The sequence below is a fragment of the Arachis ipaensis genome, chromosome B2 (genome assembly GCF_059453495.1).
Source record: "Arachis ipaensis isolate K30076 ecotype BB chromosome B2, ASM5945349v1, whole genome shotgun sequence".
In the NCBI taxonomy this organism is placed as follows: domain Eukaryota; kingdom Viridiplantae; phylum Streptophyta; class Magnoliopsida; order Fabales; family Fabaceae; genus Arachis; species Arachis ipaensis.
The window spans coordinates 114,997,048-115,015,172 of record NC_142437.1 but is presented as its reverse complement, the minus strand read 5'-3'; the positions used below and the strand labels follow the sequence as shown (position 1 = coordinate 115,015,172).

The 18,125-nt window shown below is 31.3% G+C and overlaps 1 non-coding gene across 1 annotated transcript; it reads left to right on the top strand.

Moving 5' to 3' along the window:
• The first annotated feature begins 17,020 nt into the window (after window positions 1-17,020).
• Window positions 17,021-17,129, top strand: LOC148575301 (small nucleolar RNA R71). Its single transcript, XR_015905526.1, has one exon. It is a non-coding gene; the product is annotated as a small nucleolar RNA R71 (small nucleolar RNA).
• Window positions 17,130-18,125: the final 996 nt, after the last annotated feature.

The window sequence follows — 18,125 nt, the reverse complement described above, 5'->3', positions numbered from 1 at the left end:
CTTTATATGATATAAAATATATTATAAATAGGTAATGCAATACATATTTTCTCTCTCATTATTTTTTTTTAATTTTTTTAAATCTATAAAACAAATGTGAATAGGTTATTAATTGCATTCTTCATTTTCTCTTTCATAATTTCAACAAACTTTTACTTGACTTTATTAAATTAGAAAAAATCTTAAAGAATTAATTAATTTTGTACGTGATCTTAAATATTTTTATGATGAGTAAATTTACTATTTAATGTTTTGCCAAAATATTTTATTTATATGGTATAAAATATATTATAAATAGGTAATGCAATTCATATTTTCTCTCTCATTCTTTATTTTTTTTAATTTTTTAAAATCTATAAATTAAATGTGAATAGATTATTAATTCCATTCTTCATTTTCTCTTTCATCATTTCAATAAATTTTACTTGACATTATTAAATTAAAAATCAAGATTTAATAGTGCATGTGATTTTAAATATTTTTATCATGAGTCAATTTACTATTTAATGTTTTGCCAAAATTATTTCTTTATACGGTATAAAATATATTATAAATAGTAATGCAATACATATTTTCTCTCTCATTCTTTATTATTTTTTCAAACTTTTTAAATACATATAGCAAATGTGAATAGGTTATTAATTGCATTCTTCATTTTCTCGTTCACAATTTCAAGAAATTTGTTACTTAACATTATTAAATTGGAAATTTGTTAAATCTTTAATAGTGTGTGTGATTTTTTTCTCTCTACATTGTTGATAAGGTTTAACTAATATATGTTCTAAATGTACTTATTACAATTATTATAAGTGAAAATTTTTAAATTTTTTAATAAATAAAAAATAAATTAATTAAAATTAAATTTTTTTATGTTTTAATAATAAAATTATTAGTAATTAATAACTTTAATATATACCCTTAAAATACATATTAATTAAATCCTTATTAATATTAACCACACAAAAATTTAAAATAAGAAATAAAATATAATTTTAAAAACTAAATTGATCATTGAACCAATAGAATTAAAAGGTTCAAAAGTTTATAGGTTAAATCGAAATTGAATCAGATATAATAAAATAATATATTTATAAATAAAATATATTTTTTAAAATATTTTGTTATTATATACTTGTTAATTACTAAAAAATTTAAGATGGTTCAACTAATTTAATTTTACAATTTTTTATTTTGATTGATTTATTGACAATTTATTTTTATTTTGAATCAAATTGATTATTTATTAACCGATTTTTTATTAGTTGGATTGAACTGACTAATTTAGTCTGATTCTCTAAAAGAAAATTTATAATATTATATAAAATTTGTAGTTAAAAAATATTATAATATATGAATTTGTTTTTGGCAGTTGCCACTGTAAATCCCAAAATGTACCACCATTTTAAGCAAAACCTTTTCTAACATCCATCATACTCCTCCTATTTTAGATTAATTGTCCTTTTTTATAATTATTACAGTATATTGAAATTTGAAACATTTATGAAATGAAATCCTTGTAGATGCCACTTAGTAATAAATCTTAGCATATTGCAAATATGTAGCTCTAGACTCTAATTCTAGATTTCTAGGGAAGGCAGGGTTATAGGCTTAGTAGGGACAATACCGAATCTAATTAACTGAAAATGAATCTGGCCCTAATCATCTACAACTGCTCAATTTTTATTTATTTATTTTTTTCGATTGCATACAACTAACTGCTCTAATAATACTGAAATTGACATCCACATCCATGTAACTTGTTATTATTGGTCTCTATTCATATTCCGAATGCTTGTTGGTTTTGTTTATTCTGAGAAAAATGAATAATCCCTTTTTACGTACCCAAAATAAGTTAGGATGCTCCCATAAAGATTAGGATGTTCATGCGTAAAACGTTTTTTTGTAAAAATATTTACATGTTATTTTATTATTGGATGTATTAATAAATTGATTATTTTTTAATTTCTTAACAAATTAGAATAAAATCGATTTCTTTTTTAACAATAATAATAAATTCAATTTTTTTTTAGGAATTTAATTGTATTTTTGAATTTTAGGGATTTAAATATCTAAAAAACAAAAAATTAAGGATATAATTGTCTTTTTATCAAAAAATTTAAAGATATTCGGTTTAGATGGTATAATTCGATCGGATCAAATCAGATCTAATAATTATAATGCAAACAATTAGGTTTATTATTGTTGTTATAATAAACTGATTTTGTTCTGGTTTATAATTAAAAATAAATTATTAACCTATTTAATAAAGATGTCCAATAATAACATGACATATATAAACGTGTTTAAAAAAAGATATTTTTAGTGTTTTTATTAAAGTAGTCTCTAACAAATTAACATTTATTTTCACATTAAATTATCTATTTCTGAAGACTTGTAAATGTTAACCAATTCTCTTCGATATATACCCAAGTGGATCCATAGATTGCAACCAATCTTAAAATTTTATATACGATTCAAGCTCAATCATCATGGTTTACGTAGGCTTCTAGACTTATTAATCTTTTATTATAATTATGATGATGATTATCTAATATGGCTGAATATTTTAGACACTATAATGTCGTTTTTTATTGGGCATGCCAACTCCTTTATTATAGTAATGCATTGAACTCGGAAGTTGTTTGTGAAAACATATTTTAGTGCATCTTCGTAGTGAAATCACATGGGTCTAGTGTCAATGGACCCCAATTGGGGGGCTATTTCACTCCCTCTCTTCCTTTTTTTGCTGACATATTTTTAAAAAATATTTATAATGGTTTATGTTATTCATACTATATTAAAAGATTTTTATTGTAAATAATCATAAAAAAATGCATTAAACATGTATATTTTAAGATTTTTACTTTATATAGAAGTCTTTCATTTACTTGCACCTTCATGAAATACAATATGATATTTTTTATTTTAAACTATATGTTATTTTAAAATGTAGTATATTAAAAAATTAATATATTTAAGGAGATTTGTCATGATATTTTTCTTTGTAGAAGAGTATTTTTATCTAATCAATGCTTTAAAATTTATTTTTTAAAACTTTTAAATTTTAAAAAGTAATTGTAATCAATAAAATGTATAATAAATTTGTAACAGCATAAATATTTGAATTATATAATAACTATTAAATATTTAAAATAAAAATTATTAATGCGTTTTATATAATGTAAAAAATTTAGCGTTCTTTAGAAAATTATAGCATATTATAGTTTTCTTTTTTTTGAAAAAAGTCATATGTAGCCTATTTTTAAATAAAAAAACATATATCATAAACTTGATTAATTTATTATCTTTTTTTAAATTTCAGCCGTTTATATAAGACATGATAAAATAGAGATTTAATATTTATCTAAATAATAAAAAACAATATTTTATTTAGTAAAAAGAAAAAAGGAATGCTAAACACGTCAGCTCCATGGACAATAGAAGAAATCATACTAGAGTAGTACTATGCTAGCTGAGGAAAAGATTATCACTCTATATATATATATATATATATATATATATATATATATATATATATATATATATATATATATATATAATGATTAAATTATGTTTTATTTTAATGCATAATCTAACACAAGATAGTATTTGTATTAGGTGCATTACTAGCTTTTAAATGCATGTTACAAATAATTAAACTAAGGGCAACAAAATAGACTATGGATAACTCATCTTGATTGCAAAATGCAAAGCATGCCAGTGGTCCTGTGATGGCAACACTGTCCCACAAACAAAATATAGAAAATGGAGTCACAGCAGGACCACCATATTTTTTTTTAATATTAGATTATTACGAGTGAATTTTTTCAAAAATAACTTAAATTATGTGTTATAAGTTTTATGATTTTTTATAAATATTATTGAAAAAAATATTATTTTTATAAAATATCAGTGATATTTTATTTTTTATAATTAAAAATATATTTTTTTTTATAAAATATCAATGATATTCTGTATGGAAAAGTCTAGGGGCCAGCATGTAACCAGCAAAATTTATTAAATTTTGTCCAGCATGTAATTAGTAAAGAAAAGTGAGTCATTGAATAAAATCATACACCATTAAAATCATCATTGATGACTATTTGATGACTACAAATCACAAAAATTGTTGGCCTTGATACTCCTCATTTTGTATTATTATCGTAATAATATAAAATACTAAAATAATTAAATATTTTTATATTTTATATTAAAATTACCCATATAAAAAAAATTAGCTCAGGACCATCCTTCAACCTTAGGCCAAACTTATTATTATTATTAAATAATTACTAATTAATAATTAACAGTGATAACTTAAAGGTAGGGAAGAACGGAGGTGGTTTCTTTAATTTATCATTGTTTCTTTTCTTTTCTTTATTTTTTATTTTTCCTTTTTAACCTTTTAAGTAAGAGAAATTTGGCTGCATAATTTAAAGGATGGTATTGGTACTTGAATATAAAATATTTTTAGGCCTTGGCTTATTAATGTAGAGCATGCGTTCCTATGTCACTATCTTAATGTTTGATTGGCGTTACAAAACAAAGTGATATTAGCATACGTACTATGACACAAAAGAAAAGCTAATAAATGGTTGAAATGTTTTGGTAAGATTATTAGGGGATGTTGAGTCACTTGTTTGTATTCTAGCTACTTCATGATTTGACACATTTCTTTTACATCTCTTTAAATATACATTTTATTTCTAAAAATAATAATCATGCCATTCAAAAGTAAGTTAGTATTTTGTTGCACTGGATTTAATTCACTATTTTTTGGATTTTAAAATAATATTATATATTTTAAGAATCTCCTAGTTTTATTTATAGACATATTTGGATATTTTTATTAAAGATATAAGTATTTATATATTTTTTTATTAGTTTAAATTTTTTTTTAAAAAAATTATAATTTAGTATCAGAACTTTTATGTCAGTAAAGTTTAAAGTTCAATAATTATTATCTCCTAAAAAAAACATAAGACAAATTAAAAAAAAAATATCAATGCAAAGATTAAAACAAACTAAAAAAAAAAGTTTTAATTAAATAATGCTTTAGAGTAAAATTATTTATGTGTCTATTTTTGTGGGTATATACATTTAAAAAGAGTAGTTTTAGACTTTTACTACAATTTAAACAGGTGTATTATACATTAATCTAGTGCCTTAATAATACAAGTAGGGCTGGAAGTGAGTTAAGTTGAGTCAAGTTAGACCAAGCTCAAGTTCGACTCACAAATTTGAGCTTGACTCACGACTCGACTCATTAACAATCAAGTCTATTTCTTAAGTTCAAGTTCGACTCGCGGAAAGCTCACGATCTTGCTCAAATAATAGGAATATAATCTATAATTTTATATTAATAAATTATAATTTATATATTTTAAAAAATATTTAAAAAGATCAATTTTATATATTATTTATCTATCAATAAATTATAATTTTTTATTTATGTCCTACAATAAAATTATATATAAAAAATAAATTTTAAATTTTAAATAATTAAGATCATATATATATATATATATATATATATATATATATATATATATATATATATATATATATATATATATATATATATATAATCGAGCCATCTCATGAACTAACGAGCTTAGTTTATCCAAATTCAAGTTCGACTCATTTAATTTATGAGCACAATTCCAGGATCAAACTTGACTTAGTACCAGCTCACAAATTTTGCTTATCAAACTATTAACAAGTCAAATTCAAACTGGTTCCTAAGCTGACTCGACTCACTTCCAGTCCTAAATACAAACTACTTACTCATCATGATATTGATTATTTGGTCACCCTTAAATTTTAGTAATAAATTCTCATTTTAATTAATACATAACTTTTTTATTAAATTATGTTAAATGCCTATACACACCTTACAGTAAGGTATTCAAATATCATATTTTGCCATCAACGACTAAGGAGCCAGCCAAGTTAGAGGATTAGGTGGCAGAAGGTACAATTTTATTCATATTGAAACTGTTGCCTTGGGAGACAAAATTAAATTATAATTATGTGCTAGTACCTTGTGAGACCAGTATTCGTCAAGTTGCGTTTTTGCCTTTGCTGATTAATTTTTTAAAAATATAGATAATAACACGAAAGTAATTACAGTTCAGTAGTTAAAGGTAGGCTAGGGTTCTGTTTTAGTATTTAATATTTTTATTAAATTTTAATTTTATTTCTAACATTTAAATATTCTATTTTTGTCTTATTTATATTTTATTTTATTATATTTTTATTTTTGGTCAAAATTATTTTTCTTTTAAAATTACAATTTTCTATTTATTTTTTTTATTTTTATAGATCACTATCATTACTATTATAATGACTACAATTGCAATTTTTTCATTACCTACAAAAAATTATAATAAAAGAAAAGATATTTTCAAAAAATAATTTTAACCAAATGATAAAATAAAACAAAATAAAATATTTATTAAGATAAAAATAAAATATTTTAAATATTAAGAACAAAATAAATTTTAATCTAAATATTAACTAGGGTCTAAAACAATATTTTATCCTAAAAAATGTGTAAATATGGGAGAGAATAAAACTGGTACGGTGATTAAAAAAATCCTATTTAAATTTTTTTATTATTATTATTATTATTATTATTATTATTTGCCTGATTAGGTGAGGCAATGAGAAACTTATCTTAATCTTGCTTATAAATCTAAGCCATGCCTTATATCACATCACTTAAAAGCTAATGTGTTAATTTGCTTCTTTGTTCCCTTGTGATTATCCTATCATAAAAGCTTACTTGTGATTCCAAATTCCATGCACAGAAACTAGAGTTTGACAAAAACAAATAATAATAATAATAATAATAATAATAATAATAATAATAATAATAATAATAATAATAATAATAATAATAATAATAATAATAATAATGTGGATTAGGCATAGTTCAGTTGTCCAATCCATAGGTCCACATATGATAGTTAGATAAGTTGTTAATTATTGTTGTAGGTAACTGAAATTAGCTAGCCTAGTAGTAGTTCAGCGTTGAATAACGTGTGTATAAGTTAGAATGAATTTCAGGTCTAATACGACGCAGGTTTGGAATTAAAGTCCAAACATTATGGCATTAAATAAATCCAAAAAAAATAGATACTTCAACGTGTCCAGTAATCTGCGCATTGTTGCTATAGGTGCTATTGTAGATAAGAACTTTAGTAAGAAAACGAATATCTGTTTTTCTTCTTCTCCTTTATTATTATTATTATTATTATTATTATTATTATTATTATTATGTCACAACAGAAAAGGATGCCCAAAAAAAAAAACACGAAAGAAACAAGAGATCGATTCACAGTCCCGAAATTCCAACTGTTTGAATTGATATTTAGATAAATTTTATTCTACTTTTTTTTAAATAAAGGATAAACTATCTCTTTTAGTAATTAATTATGATTTTTTTATCTATATATTGGTATTAGTATCGATGATGATCAAAATCATTATAGTGATAAGAAGAAGATTGTGAATGTACCTTTTATATCTAGAAATTGAGTGATAATAATTTTAGTGCACAAGATTGGAAAAATTTTAAGGGTACTGAAAAATATCGATATTTCAATTGTTTTAATAGTTGATTTCAATTAATATATTATATATATTTTTTATAATTTATATCAACGATTAAAATAACTGGAATATCGGTATTTTCGATATACTTAAAACTTTTTTTATAAGATTATATTTTGCTCCGTATTATTGTCGTCATTATTAGATGATTATAAATATATTAAGAGATACAATAATGATACTTGCACAAAGCATTTGATTTTCATGAATAAGAATTCCTTTCAAGTTGTGGTCTTTAAAATGGATTATAAATTAAAGAATAAAGTATTTTTTTTTTATTTTTGATGTTTGATATAAGTTTTTATAATATTTCTAAATTTTATTTTATTTTAATTTTATTTTAAAATTTTTTTATTTATATTAAATATACTTCTAACAGCTATTTTTTTTTTTAAAAAAAATTAGAATTAATTCAACAACAATTTTAAAAGAACAACCTTTAACATAAATAAATTAGACGTAATTGTCATACATTGTTGCTAGTTTCATTCTAAATTTTCTAAACAATTTAACTATCAGAGGTATATTTGATACAAATCGAAAATTTTAAGGACAAAATTGAAACAAAATAAAATTTAGGAATATTTTTAAAATTTTTTAAAAATTTAAAAAACAAAAAATATATTTTACCCTAAATTAAACTACTAATAGTGTGAATTTCTCATTGTCATTATATGATGAATTAATTAAAGTATGTAAGAGAAACTTAATAAAAATAACAGTAGAAAAAAAAAGAGAACATCAATTTGCATGGAATATGAGAAGGAAGAGACTTAAGAAGTTCTTATGAAGAAGATTTTTGAGAAAGAGTTTTAAACTTTTTATTTTGTGGTTGAAACTAATTAATAGGTATGTAGTATGAAAAAAATAAAAAATTATGAAATTTCTCTAGTGATTTTATAAATTGCAAAAACGTTATACTATGGATAATTAATTTGGTTGTCAAAATTTAAGTTAAATTAAGAATTAAAGTTAATCATGATAAGTTAATCAATTTTATTCAATAACTATTAGGCATGTGTTATAAGATGATAACTTACTCTTTATTTTAGAGAGGGTTGAATTAAAAGAGTAAAGAAAGAAAAACTTGTAGAACAAGTAATGCACATGATGCAATGTACTATAAATTGAATTGAACTAAAAAATATCTTTCAATGAATTACTAAAAGTAAGTTTGGTACACTTCCGTTACGTTCCACTCCTAAAAGACTTATATAGAGTGGTTAATTAAGTTTGTGGTTCAGTACTATTGATGACAAGTCATCTTATGCTAGTTTCAAAAGCATTTTTCACTTGTTTTTATTAGGTTTCATGTACTTTCTTGCACAATAAGTAAGTAATTGGATTGGAATTTCATGCATCCCTTAGTTCAATCAGACATGGGTATTTATGTGATTTTTTACAAGGTTTTTCGCTAATTTTACCTAATGTTATGAATGATGCAATTGTTTGATTGATTATAGGTGAAAAAGAGGCAAGCAAGAAGCAAGAAAGAAGAGGAAAAAGCAGAGGAAGAAGCAAAGCAGAAGAAGCAACATTGGTGGCCAAAGTTGGCCCACCAACGTTGCCTCAAACGTTGGAAGAAGGAGCAGTGACATTTGCTGCAAAATTCTGGTTCCCACGTTGGAGGGAACGTTGGTGAGTCAATGTTACCTCCAACGTTTTTCAATATAGTTTGTTTTCTAGAATTTAGAAAATTTTATTGCGACGTGTACGCGTGGGTAATGCGCACGCGTGCATTGTGGAATTTTGATGATCCACGCGCACGCGTGGGTGACGCGCACGCGTGGATAGGCTAACGTTGGAGGGAACGTTGCCACTCCAACGTTGAGGCAAACGCGCGCGATAAACCTTCAAAATTAGGATTTTGGAAATTGGCACCCACGCGCACGCGTGAGCGTGGAAATATGATAACCCACGCGCACGCGTGGGTGACACGCACGCGTGGGTATGCCAACATTGCAGGGAACGTTGTCACTCCAACGTTGGGGCAAACGTCTTCAAAAAGCCTTCAAATTCTGGAAAAGGAAAAATTGCATCGACGCGTACGCGTCAATGACGCGTACGCATGGGCGTGCAATCTATCCCAACCACGCAAACGCATAGAAGACGCGCACGCGTGGAAGGGCAAAAATAGCCATCCACGCGTACGCGTGGCGAGGCAAATGTTGGTACCCCAACGTTGAGTCAAACGTTGCTGAACACACCCAGATTCCAATTTTCCTTAAGAAAGCGTTAGACTCAACGTTTGTCCTCAAACGTGGATATCAGAACCTTGCAATTGAGCACCCTTCTCTTCACAACAGCATTGGAGCCACTTCAACCCACTTCAGTAAAAGCCAAAAGCCCAATCCAAGGATTTGAAGATTGAATTAGAAAGTGTATAAATAGAGAAGAATTTGATTTATAAGGGGTGAGCAGATCTGAATCTGGGAGGCTAGAGAGTCAGAATCCCAATTGGGAAACTCTGCACTCAATTCTCTTTGTATTTTCTCTTCTGTATTTTTCTGCAACTTCTTTTTTTTCTATTTTAATTGGAGCAATGATGAACTAAACCCCAAATTCATTAGGGGGAGGAGCTCTATTGTAATCATAATGAATCAATGAAATTCTTCTTCTTCTCAATTCAATTGTGTAGCTATAGGATATCTTCTGTTTTGATTGTGAATTATTCACTCCGGAAAGGGGTTTAATTCAACTGAATGTGGATGTGAGCCTCGGAAAGGGAATCATCTACATTAGAATTGGAGCTCTATCTTTCACAATTCTCCTAACCAACACCATTTGGGAGGAATTGAGGTTTTAAGAATTTGTGTGGCATATGGATGAGAGAATGTGCTCTAACTCTTCTCATGACAATTAGATTAAGGAATTGGCAAGATTGATTGTGATTAGAGAGATTGGATTGCCAAGAAATTGGGATCCAATCAATTTCAATCTGCCATAAATCTACTCATATGATTGAGAAAGGAGTTGAGACTTAATTGGTTCATGATGGATTATGATATCTCCAATCCCTGATGAATCATTTTCCTTGAATTTCTTCAATTTAGATCTCTTTGAATTTACTTTATTCTGCAAATGTTTACTGCTGTTTTGATCTCCTACACCCAATTCCCTTTATTATTCATGCAATTTAAGTTTCATTTTACTTTAGATTTTGCAATTTTAATTTCTTGCACTCTAAGATTCAGTTATTTACATTTCTTGAAATTTAAGATTCAGCCCTTTTAGTTTCTTGCTTTTTAAGTTTCAGCAATTTACCTTTCTTGCCATTTAAGTTTTAGCCAATTTACTTTCAGCATTTTAATTTCTTGCAATTTACTCTCTGTTGATCCAATTTCACTCAATTCATCAAATATTCGCTTAACTAGACTGGTCATCCAACTAAAGTTGCTTGATCCATCAATCCTCGTGAGATCGACCTCACTCTCGTAAGTTTTACTACTTGATGCGACCCGGTACACTTGTTGGTTAGTTTGTGTAGAATCGATTTTCCCTCATCAACTATCCCGTCAAGGACTCGCAAGAACCCATGTAGAATAGGGATGACGGTCAAGTTATACTCCCAATTCATTAGGATGAAGAACGAAGATACATCTTAGAATGGAATCAAGCATAGATTGAAATAGAATAGTGATATTATTAATCCATAAGAATCAGCAGAGCTCCTAACCTTAACCTAGGAGGTTAGTGAGTTATAGCTTACAATAATGTTCTAAAATATGGTATAAGGTCTATGGTCCAAGATCCTAAACAAGGGTGATCTCCTCATATATATACTAGTCTGATAACTAAGAATTACAGAAATAAGATAAACTAGTCTTGTAGTGCGAAAATCTACTTTTCGGGCCCACTTGGTGAGTGTTTGGGCTGAGCTTGAGTGAAGCCACGAGTTGGTGCTCCCTCTTGGGCATTGATCGCCAGCTTTGGACTCCTTTTTGGGCGTTGGACGCCAGCTGCTCCCTTTTGGGTGTCCAACGCCAGGAATTGGGTTGGTGACTGGCGTTGAATCCCAGTTTTGGGCCTTCATTTTCAGAGCAAAGTATAAACTATTATATATTTCTAAAAAGCCCTGGATATTAGCTTTTCATATCCATTGAGAGTGCACCATTTGGACCTCTGTAGCTCCAAAAATACTCCTTCGAGTGCACGGAGGTCAGATCTTGACAGCACCTGTAGTCTTTTCTCTGTCTCTGAATCATACTTTTTCCAAAGCTCATCAATTTTAGCCAGAATTTACTTGAAATCATCAGAAAATACACAAACTCAAAGTAGAATCCAAAAATATAAATTTTGCACTAAAACCTATGAAAATATAATAAAACTTAAACAAAATATAACAAAAACTATATGAAAATGATGCCAAAAAGCGTATAAAATATCTGCTTATCAGAACACCAAACTTAAACGTTTGCTTGTACCAAAAACAAAGTAGGATTAAAAAGAAGAGAAGGATACAATAAATCTCAGAGTTTTCAATAAAGCTCAGTATCAATTAGATGAGCGGGACTAGTGGCTAGTTACTTCTGAATAGTTTTGGCATCTCACTTTCCTTTGAAGTTCAGAATAATTGGCATGTTTAGGAACTCAGAATCCAGATGATATTATTGACTTTTCTAGTTTAGTTCTTTTTTATTCTTGATTACAGCTTCTTTTGAGTCTTGGCCGTGACCCTAAGCGCTTTGTTTTCCCATATTACCACCGGATACATAAACACCACAGATACTTAACTGGGTGAACCCCTTAGGATTGTGATTAAGCTTTGCTAGAATCCCTAGCCAGTGGTGTCCAGAGTTCTTAAGCACACTCTTTTGCTTTGGATCATGACTTTAACTACCCAGTCTCAAGCTTTTCACTTGACACCTTCACACCATAAGCATTTAGTTAGAGGAAGAGCTCATTTGAACTTTTAGGCCAAGATTTTATCTCTTTTAAACCCTCCTAACCATTGATTCTCAAAGCCTTGGATCCTTGCTCTTGCCTTTTGGTTTAAAGAGCTATTGGCTTTTTCTTTTTCTTTCTCTTTTTTTTTGCCATTTTTTTTCTTTCTTTTTTTCTTTCTTTTTGCTGCTTTTAAGCAAGGTGAGAGATATATGGAATATTTCATAGCTTTAAGACATAAATAAAGATGATCATGCACTAGAAACAAACAATAAGATAAAATACATGGAAAACAGAAAAATAACATAAATAGAGGGGAGTATGGAACGTGACCACCTTAGTGACGGCGACTGCTTCTTCCTCTAGAGAATCCAATAGAGCGTTTTATTTCTTCTATGTCACGCCCCTGTCTCTGTTGTTCTTCCCTCATAACTATTTGATCTTCTCTTATTTCATAGAGGATGGTGGAATGCTCTTGGTGTCCCATTCTCAGCTGATCCATGTTGGAGCTTAATTCTCCTAGAGAAGTGTGCAATTGATCCCAATAGCCTTGGAAGGAAAACGCATCCCTTGAGGTATCTCATGGATTTTTTGTTGAGGCGGCTCCATATGCTCTTGTTGAGGTGCATGTGTAGGCTCTCTAGTTTGCTCCATCCTTCTTTTAGTGATGGGCTTGTCCTCCTCAATGGGGATGTCCTCTTCTATGATAATTCCAGCTGAATTGCATAAGTGACATATAAGGTGGGGAAAAGCCAACCTTGCTAAGGTGGAAGGCTTTTCAGCTTTCTTGTACAATTCTTAAGGTATTACCTCATGTACCTCCACCTCACTCCCAATCATGATGCAATGAATTATAATGGCTCTGTCAATGGTCACTTCTGACCGATTGCTAGTAGGGATGATAGAGTGTTGGATGAATTCAAACCATCCTCTAGCTACAGGCTTGAGGTCAAGCCTTCTTAGTTGGACAGGCTTGCCTTGAGCATCCCTCTTTCACTGAGCTCCTTCCGTACAAATGTTTGATAGGACTTGGCTCAGCCTTTGATCAAAATGTACTCTTCTAGTGTAAGGATGTGGGTCTCCTTGCATTATTGGCAAATGGAGCGCCAACCTTACACTTTCCGGGCTAAAATCCAAGGGTTTTCTTCAGACCATGGTGCTCCAGTTTTTGGGGCCTGGGTTCACATTTGTATCATGATATTTAGTAACTCATGCATTGGTATAGAACTCTTGTACCATCAAGATTCCAACTTTCAGGATAGGATTGGTTAGAACTTTTCAACCTTTCCTCCGGATTTCTTGTCGGATCTCCGGGTACTCATTCTTTTTTAGCCTAAAGGAGACTTCAGGAATCAGCCTATTCTTTGCCACTACTTCATAGAAGTGATTTTGATGAGCTTTGGTGATGAATCTCTCCATCTCCCAAGTTTCAGAGTTGGAAGCAACAACTTTTTCTTTCTCTTTCTAGAGGATTCTCCGACTTTGAGTGCCATAAGTGTGAATGGAAAGCAAAAAGCAAGGCTTTTTCAACACCAAACTTAAGAGGTTTGCTCGTTCTCGAGCAAAATATTAAGAAAAGGGAAGAAATGAGTAGAAAAAGAAGAGAATATAGGAGAGATGAAGGGAGATGGGGTTCAACCAAGTGGGAAATTGGGTGGAAAATTTTGAATTTGAAGTGTGTGGGGGTTGGTGGGAGTTATGATGGTTTTTGGGAAGAGGTATGGATGTGATTGGTTGAGAGTTTATGGGAAAGAGTGTGTGGGGAAGAGTGGAAGTAAGAGAGAGAATAAAGTGGGGTAGGTGGAGATTCTGTAGGACCCACTAAATCCTGAGAGGCTAGGAAATTCAAATTTTCTGCCCGCTTGTGGGTGTTGAAAGCCCAGCCTCTGCTCCCTGGCTGGCGTTCAACGCCAGCTTCATGCTCCTCATAGGGCATTGAACGCCTATAGGGGACCTCATTCCTGGCGTTCAACGCCAGGTCTCCGCCTCCTGGCTGGCGTTCAACGCCAGCTGCATGCCCCATTCAGGGCGTTGGATGCCCTCTAGAGATCTCCATCCTAGCGTTAAACTCCAAATGACTGCTTCCCCTTGGGCGTTGAACGCCTATTAGAGATACCTTGTGTGGCATTGAATTCCCACTCTGGCCTCCTTGTCTGGCGTTCAATGCCAGCAAGGTACTTACTGCAGGGTATTCTATTTCTGTTCTAATTACTGCACATGATCACAAACTCAAAGAAATAATTATGTAAATAACTTAAAGAAAAACAAAAATAACTAATTATGGTTGGGTTGCCTCCCAACAAGCGCATCTTTAATGTCACTAGCTTGACGGTTAGTTCCTTACGGAGATGGATAGGGGCTCTGAATTTCATCCCTTACAGTGAACGTCTTGCCTGTGCTCTCATGGATGAGCTTCACATACTCTAGAGACAGGACCTTGTTCATAATATGTGGAACGACTGGGTTGTCAGTAAAGACAACTCTCATACCAGGTGAGAGGCCTTCAGTGGGGATCTTCTTGTCCCTCCAGCCTTTAGGTGCCTTCTTCTTAGTACCAGTATTTTCAGTGCTTGATAATGGCTGCCCAACACCAAACTTAGAATTGGTGTCTGGGGGTTCTGTATAGCCTTGCACTGAGAAAGAGGGTTGGAACACCAAGTGTTGCACTATTATCTCTCTTTTGTCAGAGGGAGAGTCAGGGGTAGGTATCTTGAATAAGATACAGTCCTCATACAATTGCAGGACTAATTCTTCCTTGCTACATCAATAATGGCATTGGTAGTGGTTAGGAAAGGTCTTTTAAGGATGATGGATTCATCCTCTTCTTCCCTAGTATCCAAGATTATAAAATCTTCAGGGATGTAAAGGTCTTCAACCTTTACTAAGACATCCTTTACCAGACCATATGCCTTTTTTATTAACTTGTCTGCCATTTCTAATGAGATTCTTGCAGCTTGCACCTCAAAGATTTTCAGTCTTTCCATTACAGAGACTGGTATGAGGTTTATGCTTGACCCTAGGTCACACAGAGCCTTCTCAAAGGTAATGGTGCTTATGGTGCAAGGAATTAGGAAGCGTCCGGGATCCGGTAGCTTCTGAGGTAGATTCTTTTGAACCAAGGCATTGAGTTCCTTGGTGAGCACTGGAGGTTCTTCCTCCAATGTCTCTGTTCCAAATAACTTGGCATTTAGCTTCATGAAGACTCCTAAGTAATGAACAACTTTTATCTTCCCTAGTTTCCTCTTCCTCATCAGAGGATGAGTGATCTTCATAATCCATAATTTGCAACAAGGCATTCAATGGAACTTCTATGATGTTCTCATGAGCCTTAGTTGCCTTCAGTTCTTCAATAGGAAAATCTTTAGTGGGCGTTGAACGCCCAGCTGCCTCATTACTGGCATTCAACGCCAGTTGTTGTGCCTCTTTGGGCGTTGAACGCCCAGTAAGGACTTCCTTACTGGCGTTCAATGCCAGGGATGGCTGCTTTTTGGACGTTGAACGCCCAGTAGCGACTTCTCTACTGGCGTTCAACACCAATGATGGTTCCTTTTTTGGCATTGAAAGCCTAGTAAGACTCCCTTACTGGCGTTCAGCACCAGCGATGGCTGCTCTTTGGGCGTTGAACGCCCAGTAGGAACTTCCCTACTGGCGTTCAACGCCAATGATGGTTCCTCTTTAGGCGTTGAACGCCTAGTAAGGACTCCCTTACTGGCGTTCAATTCCAGAGCATCCCCTTCAGATTCGGCCATAGCTTCTACAGCGATGGCCTTGCACTCTTCTCTTGTGTTTACTTCAGTGTTACCTAGGAAACTATTAGGAGGGGTCTCAGGGATTCTCTTGCTCAGCTGGCCAACTTGTACCTCCAGATTTCTGATGGAGGACCTAGTTTTTGTTATGAAACTGTGAGTGGTCTTAGAGAGTTTAGAGACTTTGGTTGCTAACTCAGAAAGGCTCTGCTTAGTAGTCTTCATATGTTGCTGAGAAGATGGGAATGGTTTACTACTGTTAAACCTATTCTGGTTTCCTCCACCTTGGTTGTTGTTGAAGCCTTGCTGAGGCTTTTGTTGATCATTCTATGAGAAAATAGGATGATTCCTCCATGAGGAGTTGTAGCTGTTTTCGTAGGGTTCTCCCATATAATTCACCTCTTCCATAGTGGGTTGATCTGGATCATAAGCATCTCCTTCATAGGAGGTGTCTTGAGTGCTGCCAACTGCAGCTTGCATTCCAGTCAAATGCTGAGAGATCATATTGACATGTTGGATCAAGATCTTGTTCTGAGCCAATATGGCATTCAAAGTGTCAACCTCCAAAACTCCTTTCTTCTGAGCTACCCCATTGTTCACAGGGTTTCTCTCAGAAGTATACATGAATTGGTTGTTTGCAACCATTTCAATGAGTTCCTGTGCCTCTTCAGGCATTTTCTTCAAGTGGAGTGATCCACTAGCAGAATGATCTAAGGACATCTTGGACATCTCAAATAGACCATCATAGAATATACCTAAGATAGTCCATTCTGAGAGCATGTCAAGAGGACATCTCCTGATCAGTTGCTTGTATCTTTCCCAAGCTTCATAGAGGGATTCACCCTCTTTTTGTTTGAAGGTTTGAACTTCCACCCTGATTTTGCTCATCTTTTAAGGTGAAAAGAATTTGGCCAATAATGCATTGACTAACTTTTTTCAAGAGTCTAGGCTTTCCTTTGGTTGGGAATCCAACCATATCCTAGCTCTGTCTCTAACAGCAAAGGAAAAAAGCATAAGCCTGTAGACTTCAGGATCCACTCCATTGGTCTTAATAGTGTCACAGATTTGCAAGAATTCAGATAAGAATTGATGTGGATCTTCCAGTGGATGTCCATAAAATTTGCAATTTTGTTGCATTAGAGAGACTAACTGAGGCTTAAGCTCAAAATTATTTGCTCTAATGGCAGGTATAGAGATGCTTCTTCCATAGAAGTCAGAAGTGGGTGAAGCGAAGTCACCAAGAACCTTCCTTGCACTCCTCCATTATTCTACTTGGCTGCCATGTTTGTATTTTCAGCTTCTTGTTCGAAAAGTTCAGTGAGGTTTCCTCCAGAGTGTTGTGCTTTAACTTGTTGAAACTCCTCCTTAGAGTCATCTCAGGTTCAGGATTAGGATTAAAGAGAGGTTCTTTGTCTTTGTTCCTGCTCAAAAACAAGAAGAAAAAGAAAACCAAGAAAGAAAGAGAAAGGAAGTTTCTATGTCAGAGTATAGAGAACTCCTTGTGAGATGTGAAGAAGAAAGAAGAATGAGGGTAGAAGAATGAGAAGAAGAATTCAAATATTAAAAAGTAAAAAGGAAATTAGAAGTAAAATATTTTGTTTTTATTTTTTTTATTTATTGAATTCGAAAAAAAGAAGGAAATTAAAAGCTAATTAACTAAAAATATTTGAAAATTAAAAGGTGATTTTCGAAAATGAAGAAAGAGAAAAAGGTAAGAAGTTTTCGAAAATAGAAGAGAGGGAAGAGAAAAAAGAGTAGAAAAGAGAATAAGATAAGATAAGTAACTAATTAAGAAAGATTTGAAAATAAGATAAGATTGAAGATTTGAAAAAGATTTGATTTTAAAAATTTTGAAAGGAAAAAGTCAACAAGATAAGA